General features: G+C 43.5%; 1 long non-coding RNA gene across 1 annotated transcript; it reads left to right on the top strand.

Annotated features, from left to right (window-relative positions):
* The first annotated feature begins 1,544 nt into the window (after positions 1-1,544).
* On the top strand, positions 1,545-10,739 carry LOC112549308. The gene is made up of 4 exons (XR_003092689.1): positions 1,545-1,835; positions 5,057-5,171; positions 8,678-9,006; positions 10,143-10,739. It is a non-coding gene; the product is annotated as an uncharacterized LOC112549308 (long non-coding RNA).
* Positions 10,740-11,867: the final 1,128 nt, after the last annotated feature.

The raw sequence follows: 11,867 nt of genomic DNA, 5'->3' as shown, positions 1-11,867 counted from the left end.
AGGTCCAAATCAATTCAAAGCTCTCTGAATTGAATCTCTGTCCCCTGAATTGGCCGAATCCGAATCTGAAGCGAATACTAGGTACTTTGCACAGACCTATTCTGCAATTTATAAAATATGACACAAGCACAATACAAGAGGAGTAGATCTGTCAGTGACAGACAACAAAAAGACTGCCAGGCCAGCATCCTCTGCAAAGTAACAGAAAAGAAAACCTCTTGGATTTACCTTTCAGTACTCTGGAATGTGAAGTTATCCAGGTGGTTTGTTTGAGCATCCTCTCCTTTACATCTATATATCTATCTCCACCTACGTCTATATATCTGTTTTCACACACATGCACTCCTAATATATATATGTGTGTGTATTCTCCCAAATAAAACCCAAGTGTATCAGCAAGAACCAAAAGAACTGACTTTTATTCACAAAAGCAAAAACATAACAAAACAAAACAAAAAAAGCCTCTTGTAGGTTGCTCATTGCATGAAGTTCCTTCACTGCAGCTTTAATTTAGTCAGGCATTTTGATATATAAATATTGTTGGCAGATATTACTTGGATGTGTGTGCACGTGTGTGTGTGTGCATGCTGAGTTTCCCAGTTTAAAGGTGAGTGACAGTGATGAATCTGATCATGAAGGGGTTAGAATCAAAGCCATATGAAGGGGGTTTGAAAAAACTAGGTATGTTCCTTCTGGAGAAAAGGAGATGGGGGGAGGGTGGGGTAGACCATAATATTAAGTTTTAAAATATTCAAAAGACTTTTATAAAGAAGAAGGAAAACAATTGTTCTTTTGCCATGAGAGGTAGGACGCTAAGTAATGGAATTAAACTGCAGCACAGCAGGTTTAGATTAAATCTCAGAAAAAGCTTCCTCACTGTAAGAACAATTTGACAATACAGCCCAGGGAATGTGTGGAATATCCTTCATAGGAGATTTTCAAGAGGAGGCTGGATAACTGTGTTTTTGGGATGGTCTAGGATTAGTACATCCTAATCGCGTCTACATATTCGCTTTACTGTGAAGTAGACTAGCTGCAGAGGAAAGCATCACCATCTACAGGTATGATGATATTAGGCCATAATAAACTAATTAACACTACAGTAAGATAGTACTGTCCCCAGCATAGTAATGAATTGTGATTAAACAAACATGTAGATGCTAACTACAGGTGTAAATTGTGCCCAGTTAGCCCAGCCAGCAGGGTGCCAGACCGTTGCCTGCTGCCTAGCTATACAGCTCCACACTTTCAGCACCCTCATGCCCCAGCCAGCCCCTCCATTACCCAACACTGCCACCTGAAGCCTGGGGCTGACCCCAGTGTGCCTAGTCCTGGGATAAACTGCTCCACCCCAGCTCAAATTGTTGCTGTCCTGTGTGTAGACACTTCACCCAAGAGTAGTTTACTCTGCCTCAAATTGCTCCAGAGTTTATTGTTTGGATTAATTGCACATGTAGATGCACCCCCTGTGTTTGTGCAGAGGGTTGAATTAAATGACCTTTGACATCCCTTCCAACTATATGTTTCTATAGATTATATCACACATTACAATTACACCATGTTAATAACACTTAACACTTGAATGATCACACATTAAGGCTCATTAACAAATGCTAAGTGCCTTCTGTGTGTCTGAAAGTTACCTACTTTGTGCAAGGATTAACTTTGAGTTTTTCTATCTAGCTCAAATTAAGTTAACTTCTAGGTGTTCCCCTGAGATAAACGCACCAATTTCTGATGCCCCAGTATCCAAGGAGGCGATGTTCCCAGGTGGACTAGCTGTCCTCCAGGACTCCATGGAATTGAACGGACAGCTGGGAACAGCTGAGCAACAGGTGGGTGCTGACAGGGTGAATGGAGAAAGAGGGGAAGAGGGTGAAGGGAGGCAGGAGGGCTGAGGGGAGGGGAACATGGGAAAGGGGTGAGGGGGGAAGGATTGGAGGAAGGAAGGGGTAGGGGGACTGGGTGGGGTAGGAGCTGCCAGGCTTCTGCTCCCTTTGTTACCCAAATTGCCCCTGACCACTGAATTGCCCCCTTCTGCCCAGATTGCTTCCCTGCCACCCCAGTCACTCTCTCTGCCCTCCATCAGTTCCTCCACTCTAGATCATTGCTCTGCTGCCCTGATCATCCTGAGAATGACAGAGGTGCTAGGGGTAGATTACTCCTCCCTGCCTGTTTTTGGGGTCCCTGAAGATCATGCCAACCCTGTATGCACAAATCCAGTCCCCACCAGGCCCTGCAACTGAAGGAGGGACTGATGGGAGAGCGTTGGTGGGTGCCAAGGGGCTGCCAGGCAGATGTGGGGCCCAGTGGGGCCTGGATTTGGGGGATCAGGGCAGAGCTGGCTGCAGGACTCCAAGGAGCAGACAGGGAGGGGGAACCACTGTTGTTGCTGCTGCTGCTCTCAGGCTGTTTGGTGTAGTAGGGCAGCAACTGGAAAATGGAGAGTGATTGGGAGATTGAGGAGGGAATATGGGGGCCTATAAGGTGCAGCAGGGGGACCCTTTCCCCCCTTCTCCCCAGCCTATACAATGGCTAGATAGCTAGCAAACAGGGCAAGTATTGACCAGACTTTCAGACCTTAGCCACACCCCTGCTCACCAGCTTGCTAGCAGCAGGTATGGGCAGTGCCTATAAGCAAGGGAATTAACTCCAAACATGTGACTGATCAGTGATCAGGGATCCAGATTTTCCATTTGTTGTGGAAAAACATGGTAAAATAAAGATTTTCTCCTTTAAAGGAGTAAAATGCAGATTTAAAGGAGAAAAATGCAGAAAACTGAGTTTCCCCTTGTAAAGTGGCAGGGTTTCCAGCCTGAAAGGGGCTGCTTGGGGTTGGGGGGAGCATGACACAGGGGGCAAGGGGTGCCACATGCATGTGCACGCATACATTGTGTGTACCCCAGAATTGTACCCCCCCTAGATTTATGTGCTCACAGCAGGACTTGGGGCACAGGGCTGCCACCTGGTCTGACTGGCTCCTGGCAGGAGCTGCCCCCACGGCCCAGGAGGCAGGAACTGATGTAAGAGGGAGTGCTACACTGCACCATGCCATACCACCATGACCACCAAGGTAAGGCACAGAGGTGTGGAGTTGTGCCCCCACCTGCTTGGTGGTCAGAGGGCACCTCACCCTGGTGGCCATGGCAGCATGGGGCTCCCTCCCACACCAGGTCCTGCCCACTGGGCCATGAAGTCGGCTTCTGCCACAGCTGGTTCAGCCAGGCTGCAGCCCCATACCCTGTGCCCCACTATGGGTGCAGAAACCTGGGGTGAGGCATGTGCCTCCCCAGCTGCCCCCAACATGTTGCCTGTGAATCCTCAACACATTGCCTGTGCCCACACCACCCCTTCCCCACAGACCCACCCCCTTCCTCGCACACTGGGTGCTGGGGCCTGGGGGTGGGGCACAGTGAGTTGTGAGTGAGGGGTACCAGCAGGGCCGGAGGCCTGTGTGTCAGAAGTGAGGGGCACTGGCAGGGCCAGGGGGCAGCAGGTCAGGAGTGAGGGGCACTAGGAGGGCTGGTGGCATGGGTGGCTGTGGGTTGGGAATGAGGGGCAACAGCACAGGCAGGGCACTGGCATATCAGGACTGCTGAGCACCATAAAGGTGGAGGGACAGCCGCAGCTCAACCCATGTCCCTGTGAGCAAAGGGGGAAGGAGGCGCTCTGATTTTCTATAGTACAAAAACCAAAATGAAATGCCAAAATAGGTATTTAGAATTAATTTTATTGTAATGATTGAGGCACTGGTAGGCTTCCAAATTGCTTTAAAATTGTAAATATATCAATAAAACGTTGTGTTCAACTGATACCTGATCAACTGATAACTGATATGTATAACATATAGTGATGTTTCATTGTAATTGCGGAAAAACATGGATTTGGGAATTTTTATCAGAGAATTTTGGATTTTAAACCGAGAAAACCAGGATCCTTCCTGATCACTAGCACTAGTTAACCTTAACACAGACTCACATTCCTTAGAATTAGCAACTGCTAACCCTCTTGTGTTATCTCCCCCTATGCTTCTATTGAACTGGACAGTTAGCTGTCTACAATCAATGGTATTCCAGATTATCTAGGTACTAAGCATGGCAGCATTTAGAGCAAGACACCAGAATGTGCTTGGTTCAGTTGCATGATCTGATTTCAGCATCTCCTTTGAGCGTGCACACCTAACTTAGTGCAGTACACTGGGAACCTCTGTCATTTTAGTATCCAGAGCAAATAGATGGGCAACTCACACTGACAACAGCATTTAGTTCAGTAGAAATAGCAGCATCGCCCTCAACCTTCTCTCTCAAACGTGGCTGGTGGTAGTTGTATCCCCTTTTTACATGGTAGCCTAATAGTTCAAGCAAGCGTTCAGAACATGAAAGACTTAGTCAACCCGCTCCCTCCTCCCACTCAATCCTAGGGTAACTCAAAGCAACATCTTCTTCCTAGGAGAGTGTCTGAAACACCAGCCTGGGCTCCATGCATCACTGACATAGAAGCTAAGACACGGGGCAGCCAACACTAAGAATCATGGGGCTAGAGAGAGAATAAACAAGAAGGAAAACCAGGTCTCAGACTTTTAGCTGTGCCGTATCCTTGCTCCCAACGCAGTGCTGTAAGGAGGAATGTTTATATAAACATTGGTTCGACCAGCACTTTCCTCTCAAAGGAGTTCCAGAATCCTTGCCCACTGGATCAGTTCATGATTTAATCAAGGCTTTACAGAAAACAGATCTATATTTATGCAACATAAAATTATGCAACTCTTGCTGAATAATTGGAACATCACAAGTCAAAAATGGCTCATATGTCTTCATTATCTGATAGGCCTTGGAACTGGAATAAAACTAGATTTGCGTGAACAATAAGAATATACCTGGCTGGTTGACAACGACTGTTTTTCTAGATTAGTAGAAATTATGCTTTCCATTAAATCCAGAAGTCAACACATCCAAGAAAAGTTAAAAGGCAGAAAGCTCTCCCTCAGAGGGAGAGAGAAACAGAATAGCATTAGAGATGGTAATGTTTGGTTTAATCTAATACAGTCCTTGTTCAGTTTTTGCAGAACTCAGCTCCTCCTGTTATTCTTTACCAATGGCACATGATACTGAGCGATGGGATTTAGTCCCTTTCAGATGGGTTTGGGTATGCCAGTGCTTTCCTCCTTACTTGTAAGTGCAGTATCTTAAGTTTGCAATTGTCTACATCTCTGAGCCTGCAAATGTTCAATTTTACTTATCCAAGCAGTTCTATTTATTGCAATTGCAATGTGAATGTAACGCGTATAACAACAGAAGGAAATGGGGCAGTCTGCAGAGCTGTGCTGACTGTTTATTTGGACTACAACTCCCAGAAACCCTCAGGGGCTGGAGGGCAAGAGAAAAAGGAAGAGGAAGCTTAAGACTGGAGTAAGAGGAAGAGAGAGAGCAGAGGAACCTGGTCCGCCATAGTTAGAGGAATGCACATTGGAGCTGGGGATCTCACTGACTTGGTCAGCAAGGACTGTTGACTGAAGGAGCTAGACTCAGACTTGGGGGCAACCCAGGCTTAAGAAGTTGATTGTTCTACTCTACTTTCCTAGAATTGGAAATACTTATCCATTGGCTGCCTTGACCACTATCCTACAGGGCTGAAGGCCTTTTTCTGCCTTTGTTGTAGTGTACTCCCATACTTGGCTATATACAATGGATACCTGGGCACCTGAATCTAGGAGGAATTAGCAAGGAAAGTCTCCTAGGTTTCTCTGCAAGTAGTATGCCAACCCTGTAACACCAAGAATCGCCACTTCATTCTCTGGGCCTTTATGTCTGCTAGCAGTGGACATAAGCAGTGGGCCCCTCTCCACTGCCTACCTCAGTTTCTCTGCCTTGAACACCACCTTCATTTTAAGCATTTCCTCCAGAAGTGATCACGGCTGCCACAGTGCCAGCATCCCATCAGCATTCTGTGACATCCCAGCCACTGTGGTCCAGGAGGATCTCCCCTTGCACATCTTCTCTGGGACTGGTTTCTATTTTCTTCTTTAGCTGGATGCATCTCATATCTCTCTCAATGTCTCCATCACCATTTGGAAGGCTGATGACTCTGGGATTGGGGGGTGTGTTCCTGACTTCTTGGCATGCACATGCACCTTTATTTCAGCACCTTAGATATATAGGGCCTCCAATTTTCTCACCACTTCCATCCCAGTGGCTAGCATTATGGCATTGTTTATGCGGCTTTCCCAACTGAAGCTGGACCTGCTTCTCCCATTGAAAGCATTGCTGATGAACTGGTTACAGGCCAGCAAGTCCTGTATCTCAGGGCAGACTTATGGGAAGGAAAGGTCTTTATAGCTAATTGTCTTAGGGTAATGCCAAACTCTTGCACGGAGTCTGCTGAAGCCTTTATGATTAAAGGAAGCTGAATGGTCCCAGTCAGGACCTGCATCTGGTTCCAAAGCATTTCTGAAGTACCCTGTCAGGTGCTTGAATCCTGTGTAGCTTCACTGCTGAGCCCACAGTACTTCTCCATGACCTTTCCTGTGAGCAACAGGCTCAGGAATTTTAGCTTAGTATCTTCATTCCACCCATTAACTCAGCTGCCATTTCATGTTCATGCCAGTCACCCCATGCTTGTTGCTCCCCACTGTAGGGTGCTAGATTGACTATATACCCTGAGACACTAAATGGGGTGTGTGTGTTTTCCCCTTCCACTGGGGGTACCCCACTCCTCTGTGATATTCATCTTCCCCAATCAAATATCCACACAACAAACAAAATCTGTACACTCACTGCAGCAGTTTGCCCTGTGCCTTATGCCCTCTGACCACCAACCCCCATTTGCCTCACTTGTGGGATAGCCCCCCTTCAGAATCCCATCTCTGCCACCAATTTATGCCAAACCTTCAGCCTGAGAAACTGGCACAAAAAGCAAGAGGGAGTTCCTGCTTTTTTATAGAAAATCATAGGGGTTAGGGTCACAATCCAATGGGCCAAATGAAAGGAACTTATTACAAGTAAAAATATATCAACATTGTTGTAACATACACTCAGCACCCTAATTTCCTGCCCCCAAGAACACACTTCTGGAGGTGACCTCAAACAAGCCTTTAGTCCCTAGAGCGCTCAGACACTAGTCTGAAGCTGCCCCCAGTTCTGATTCCAGCTCCTTCTGTCCACAGTCCACAGTCCTGGCTGACCGAGCCAGCGAGATCTCCAGTTCCACTGTGCACTTCTCTGCGTACGGCTGACCAGCTTCCACTGCATAGCTGCTCTCTCTTCCTCTTAGTCCAGCCTCAAGCTTCCTTTCCTTTTTCCCCTTGCCCCAGCCCCCAGTGGTTTCTGGGAGTTGTAGTCCAAATTAACAATCAGCACAGCTCTGCAGACACAGTCCGCTCCCTGGTTCCTCCTGCTATTACACACATTACATTCACATTACACAGTGTGCTCAAAGTTAATCAGATTATTAAGTGTTAGCAGGATTGGGACGTAAAAATCAGCCATCTACAGTATATGCCTAGGACAATTTTTTTAGAAACAAATTCCATCCCCAGTCAGTAAATGCAGATTCTTTTCTTTCATTTAACTTATATTGTAGCAAAAAGATGGTAAGCTAAAGTATAATCACCACTAGGGTGGCCATCATAAAGGACATTCCAGTTTTCTGCTACTCTGTCCTCTGTCCTCTATTGATATGAAACCGGACACCTTTATGTCCTCTATTTTTCTCATATATACAGGCATATAGGTGTCCTGTTTCATATCAATAGAGGACAGAGGACACCTGGACCTGTCCTCTGTGATGGTCATCCTACTCATACAGTAGATACTTAATACATTTTAATCTATCACCATGATAAACTTAAGAAGACCTTATATTAAGACTAGAAAAAAAAACCAGCTTCACTTAATGTTGGACCAAATAGTCTTCACAACCGTAGCACCAACTCTGTAAGATGTTAACATTGCAGCACCAGTTTATACACAGGCTGTAAAGGATTAAGACAGAAAAGAAAAGATTGTTTCAGAAACCAATAGTTAGCCCCTAAGTCATATGGCTAAATTCCAACTTGAGCAATTATTTTTGTCTACCTAAAATTCCTCCCACATTGTTTCAGTTGGATATAAGAATTTTCTTCAATTGATCCTTTAAAATGCTCTATAATATTGTTGCTGAGTGTTAGTAAATAGCTGCCATTATTTAACTTCTACCTTTTTAAAAGATGTGTCTCATTGAATATAAACTTGATTAACATGATTTGGAATGAGAGGCACAATAGAAATGTCAAATATTATTACTATTATGAACTTTATTAACAGATGAAACTAGCAAAAGTAGCCTGCAGTCACCTCACAATGTAAGACACTTGATTGTCTTCTAAATCCTTAAAAAAGATGAAAAATGACCTCACCCCACCCTGGAGTAGGTAGAAAGATATTTGACTCTTCACTATGAGTTGCAAATCTCTATCCTGACTTTTCCTGAGGACATAATGCCTCATGCAGCTATATATTTTTCTTCATCTTTTTCAGAAAAAAATCAGGGGTTGTCATTAAGTGGATACTTATGAGATTAGGTTCAATCATGCTTTCCTGGAACTCCAGGCCTAAATGGTTAACAGAGCTGTGTGTAAACAAATTAGTTTAGTAACTGCATATCTCTAATGATGTATATTTTTTCTCTCTTTTCAAAATAGCTGCTATTGATGTGGTTCTCAGAAGTCCAGTCTCACTGTACATTTGTAACCAATTTTACCATTTCTTAGAATATCTTTGGGAGCAATTCCAGCTCCTACCTCAATGTAAATAATTGAAAATTACCTAGCTTGTTATTGTGGTTATTCTTTGCTTTATTATTTGTTGCCCCAGTGTGTAAAGAGCCTCAAAATATACAAACAGTCCCTTTTCCTGAAAAGCCTACAGTCCAAAAGCTAGGTGCATGGAAAAGGGGCTCAGTGAGAACACTAGCTACAACAATGGTCTCTGGGTCAGAAGAATCTACTGATGGTGCAAGCAGTTACTTGAGGTAAGTGAGACTGGCCAGATCTTCTCTAGTGTTTGGCTTTTTAAATTACAAAGTCATGTCTTGGGGTCTGGTCAAAAAATAAGTTGGGATTCCAGCTACATTCAAATTGAGCACAAAACTTCAATAGATTATAATGGAGCCAGGTGTTTATCGCCTATAGAATTTGAGGTACTCAGATGAAGAGAGAGTAGTTTCTTGGCACATGGGAAGCAGTGGATACTTCCAGAATACAATTTTTTTTGGATGTAATATTGAAGAACAGAGGAAAAGTTCAAAGTTGTCTAAAGCATAATTTTTTTTTTACTATTCTTGGAGAAAAAAATACTGGACTAGATATATCCCATCATCTGATCATATCTGAAATTCTTACTGACTTTGGAGAAACTTCATTTGCATGTTCTAAATCAAATAAGCTAGCCAAAATGATAATAAATCATTAATATAGAAGTATTAGGCTTGCATCACAATACAGAGGCCATTCTTCTGGTAGCATAGTAATGAATGCTCTATATGTAAGGACAGAGGTAACAGTCATACTAGTATTAAATTATACCAGTAAACTGTTCTAATATAACCATTACATGTATTTGTTCCTATTTCAGTATAAATAGAGCAAAACCTCTGTAGCGTTATGGCTGATGGATATGATTTTAAATGATTTTAAAAGGAGAAGAGGGAATTTCTGCATCTGTTGCTCTGATCTGTTACATCTGTCCACTCCTATATAAGTACACTAAACTGTATTGTAACTTTAAATCTGAATGAAACAGGTGTGCTCATGAGTAGCAAGTCCTTCTTCCTTCTTTAAAACCACTTATACTTATATCTGATTTCTGGCATGGGTTGATGAGGATTTGATCATTGCTTCTTTCACGCTTAATCTATCTACTGATTTTGAAAGAAGTGGCTGTAGGGCCACTTCTTTGAAAAGATTTTAAATCTCTGAGTAAAAGCTGAGAGACAGGTCTTTTCCTACGTCCACTAGTTTTGTAATCAGTTATTTCAGTATGGCTCTGTTAATGGCATTACCCCTGCCAAGTTCTTCTCTGATATTTTTTGCTTACAAGTTTCAGTTCCATTTTCTGATATTCAGAATTAGTTTTCATTGTTATGCTGACACTTGCTTTCTTTTTCAGAAACATTTCCCTGTGCTTACGAGCAATACAAATGCTTTGAAGATTTCGTTGTCATAGAAGTTTTTATAAAACTCAGTGATCGGATGTGGGTAGATTTTGCAACCTTTAACATTGAGCACGACAGTTCACTTTTTTCTTTTAATACTGGAGTGGAGGTAATTTCTGGATGTGTGCAGACATTCAAGTGGTCTTGAAGAATCCTCCAGGTTTAGTTTCCTGGTAGAAAAACTTACCTGGACATACCTGAACAGACATTCAAATGTGGAGCCCTTAAAGAAGGCAGAGTTTGCAGTTCTGAGACTACTCAGCCAGAAGGCTCCTGTGCAAACATCTCAGTGTGCTGTTTAGACTCCCTTAGTGTGCCCAGAGACAGATGGCAGCAGTGCACAGAGCAGCTCTGAGTGGCTGACCCGGACTGCGCAGAGTCAGCCTGTATCTCCCTGCAGCACAATGTGGGATTGTGAAGGAGGCATGTTTTACCACTGGGTTAGCTAAAGTAATAAACTCCAGCCTGTGTGCACACTGTTTCCAGTAGATATGGGGGTATGGGAGGAAAGCATCCTGGGATGCAGGAGAACTATGCTGTGACTTCTTTCAGAAGAGAATACATACCATCACTCTCCCGGGAGAAGCTCTGGGAAAAAAAAATCCTGAAGATTTGTGTACTTGTGGTTTGTCTTGGGAGAACGGTGACTTTCCCGGGAGAAACTGAATGCCTGTACATGGCCTATATTAGCGTTCTTTTTCTCTGAGGAACTTCAGAAAACCCTGGAACTTTATGCATCCACTCAAAGAATAGGTAGATTTAGAGGTGGAGGGGAAGTGGGGCGGCTGTAAATGAGATAAGAACAGGAGGGTATAATGATTTGCTTGGAAGGACAAATTCCTAACAGGCATATTAAAATCTTAAAACTTATTACCTCTCCACCCTTACTACAAGCAGGTTTCAAAGCTACAAAAATGTCATTTTAGTGGCCTTTCCAGCACATATTTTCTAATACTATTGTCTTCTCCTGCATGTGTACTCTCATATTTTTATCCCAGTGAGGTGTGAACTTAAGATAAAAGTAAAATCCTTTGTATTCTTTTTGTCTGTACATCCTAAGGTAGTACAATTGGAGTAATAGCTTTGCAATCAATGGACATTGTTGATTTGCATTAACTGATGATCTGGCCCAGAAACTCTTATTTCATTTCTGTGATGGCAACTAAGGCAACAGGATTGAGCAAATCATTATACCCTCCTGTTCTTATCTCATTTACAGCCGCCCCACTTCCCCTCCACCTCTAAATCTACCTATTCTTTGAGTGGATGCATATCTTAAAGGAAATGTGGAGGCTGCTGTCTCCAACCAAATTACATTGTTTCTTATGCTTAGGTGTACTGTGTACTATTGCCCTCTACTGGATTGCATTTCACCTCCTCAAGTGTCAAGGTTCCCTCTACTGGCTGAGCTACTGAAGCTGCTGTTTCAGAATTCAAACCTTAAAGGTGCTGCAAATGTCTTAGAAGCTACTTATTTTACTGTGTGATTGGAGAGCACTCATCACCCTCCAGGAATGTAGCTCACAGGATGGGGTCTTTCATCTCTTGGGTGGAGGAAAAATGTTTTTTGTGAATCCAGAGTTTGCCAGTTAATTCCTATGCTGGGTGACTCCCATTACTATGGGATCAAAGACTAATTTATGTAAGGGAGCCTTTTGTGACCTTTTGGAGACCCCACA

The sequence above is a fragment of the Alligator sinensis genome, unplaced genomic scaffold, assembly GCF_000455745.1.
Source record: "Alligator sinensis unplaced genomic scaffold, ASM45574v1 scaffold112_1, whole genome shotgun sequence".
NCBI classification, from domain to species: Eukaryota; Metazoa; Chordata; order Crocodylia; family Alligatoridae; genus Alligator; species Alligator sinensis.
Note: the sequence above shows the minus strand (reverse complement) of the source record. Positions and strands in the feature narration are given on the sequence as shown.